Source organism: Octopus sinensis, linkage group LG14 (genome assembly GCF_006345805.1).
Source record: "Octopus sinensis linkage group LG14, ASM634580v1, whole genome shotgun sequence".
Taxonomy (NCBI): domain Eukaryota; kingdom Metazoa; phylum Mollusca; class Cephalopoda; order Octopoda; family Octopodidae; genus Octopus; species Octopus sinensis.
Window position 1 is genome coordinate 18,862,097 of NC_043010.1, and position 2,500 is coordinate 18,864,596.

A 2,500-nucleotide genomic window follows, 5' to 3' on the forward strand; every position below is an offset into this window, starting at 1 on the left:
ATAGAGTGCTCTATGAATTTTATGATTGTTGGTGCTACTTTGTTAATGGCTAGTGTTTCGAGGATCCATGTGTGGGCGATGCTATCAAACGCCTTTTTGTAGTCAATCCAGGCCATACTGAGGCCTTTCTTCTTTCTGTGGCTGTCTTCAGTTACGGCTTTATTAATCATTAGTTGATCTTTACAGCCATATGAGCCCTTGCGGCATCCTTTCTGCTCTTCTGGGAACAGTTTGTTTTTGTCCAGGAGCTTGTTCAGCCTTTGCGATATCACTGCAGTAAATGCCTTGAACATAGTAGGGAGGCAGGTTATTGGTCTGTAGTTTTCTGGTTTTGTTGTTTCATTTGATTTGGGAATTAAGATGGTTTTCCCCTTCGTGAGCCATTCAGGCATTGTCTCTGGCTCTGCTAGTATGCTGTTAAAGTTTTCAGCCAGCTTTTTGTGCATTCCTGTTAAATATTTCAACCAGAAGTTGGGGATCTTGTCATGCCCTGGTGCCTTCCAGTTGCTTAGTTTTTGCAGTGCCTGGGTGACCTCTTCAGTTGTTATGGGGGTCCAAAGTTGTTCAGATGCCGAGTTTGTTATTTTCATACTCCTTTTTTTTGGCTGTTCGTTCGCCGACCATATTTCTTTCCAGAATTCTTCCAATTCTTCTGCCGTTGGTGCTGCAGTGACTTCTATTTTATTTTTGCCCAGATCTTGGTAGAACTTTTTGGGGTCGGAGTTGAACTTTTTGTTCTGTTCAAAGAAGCGTTGGCGTTTCTCGTACCGGCGGATCCTTTGAGCTTTGGCAAGGATATCTTGCTTCAGCTTTTCTTTTATCTCCGGCAAATCTTTTTCTGTGATGTTATATTTGCGGAGCATTTTTGTTCTCTTTTTGTTGCTCAGTAGCGTTTCTTGTTTGCTGATTTCATTAAGAATCGACAGGTCTTTTCTAATTTTTTTTATTTTGTTTTGGATGTTATTTATCCACAGGGTTTGTTTGGGTGGTGGTACTCCTGTTTGGGCGGGTTTGGGTGAGTATCCAGCTTCTTTTGTGGCTGCAGTGGCTGCTGCGTATATCAAGTCATTTAGTTCAGTGATATCACTTTTTTTGTTTCAGTGGCTAGTTCAGTGACGGCTAGGTTTATGTTGTTATTATCATTATTATTATTATTATTATTATTATTATTATTATTATTATTATTATTATCATCATTATTATTATTATTATTATTATTATTATTATTATTATTATTATTATTATTATTATTATTATTATTATTCAGTAGTTTTATTTTTATAGTGTGCTTTCACTTCACTACCGAGCGCAGCTCTGTGTGCCTTGGGTATGTGCTGTGATTTGTTGTGATGCTCTGATGGTTATTGTATGGAAAGTGTTCTGCGTAGGATGTGTGCAGTGCCTAGTAGTGCAATTTTCTGTATGTTATATGTGTTTGTAAGTCCTGGTGTTTTTGTTATGTATTTGCCTGAATATTTTTTTATCATGCCTAATGCACCTACTATGATAGGAATTGTTTCTGTTTTCAGGTTCCACATTCTAGTTACCTCTATTTCCAGGTCTTTGTATTTTGAGAGTTTCTCCATTTCTTTTAGAGACACGTTGTCATCTGCCGGTATTGATACATCAATTAGAAAGCATTTTTTTCTTCATGATCTCTGACAACTATATCTGGTCTGTTGGCCTTAATTTCTCTATCTGTGTGTATCGGCATATCCCAGAGTATGGTTGCTTTCTCGTTTTCTGTGACCTTTTCTGGTGTGTGCCTATACCATCTTTTTTCTGTTGTTATTCCATAATGTTGGCATAGCTTCCAATGTATGTAGGTTCCAACTCTGTCATGTCTGTGAATATATTCCTTCTTGGCCAGGACTGGGCAGCTAGAGATAATATGATTTATTGTTTCTTGTCCATCTCCACATATTCTGCAGTTACTTGTAATATTTCTTTTCATTACATGTTTTTGGTAATTTCTGGTGGGGAGGCTTTGGTCTTGTGCTGCAATTAAAAATCCCTCTGTTTCTGCTTTGAGTCCTGAGCTTCTCAACCATTGCTGGGATTTTTCTTTGTCTATTTCTTTTGCTTTTAGTTTAGTGCAGTATTTACCATGAAGGGGCTTTTCTTGCCATCGTTTTATCATGGCTCGTTGCTGTTCTATTTTTAGTTTGGATTTCATTTGTTTTATAGCTTTTGTTGTTTCTTCATCATCTTCTTCTTCTTCTTTGTGTTTATTAGGTGGTATGATTTCTTGTTTGTATTTGTCAGCTTCCTTAAATACTGAGAACAGTTTTTTGTTTTGCTCGTGTTTTGCTGCTATCTGGATCAGTTTTCCTTCCTTCTGAAGTAGGTATTTTTGCAGTCCTATGGTGGCTATTTTATAGTAGTTTTCCAGCTGTATAGGGCCTCTACCACCTTCAATACGTTGTATATATAGTCTTTCTATGTCAGATTTTGGGTGATGCATCCTAGATCCTGTCAGTATTTTTCTTGTTTTCCTATC

The 2,500-nt window shown here is 37.4% G+C and overlaps 1 long non-coding RNA gene across 1 annotated transcript in view; it reads left to right on the forward strand.

Annotated features, from left to right (window-relative positions):
* The window catches only part of LOC118765904, a 13,661-nt gene that overhangs the window by 620 nt on the left and 10,541 nt on the right, over window positions 1-2,500 (forward strand). The gene's annotated exons all lie outside the window — the stretch shown is intronic.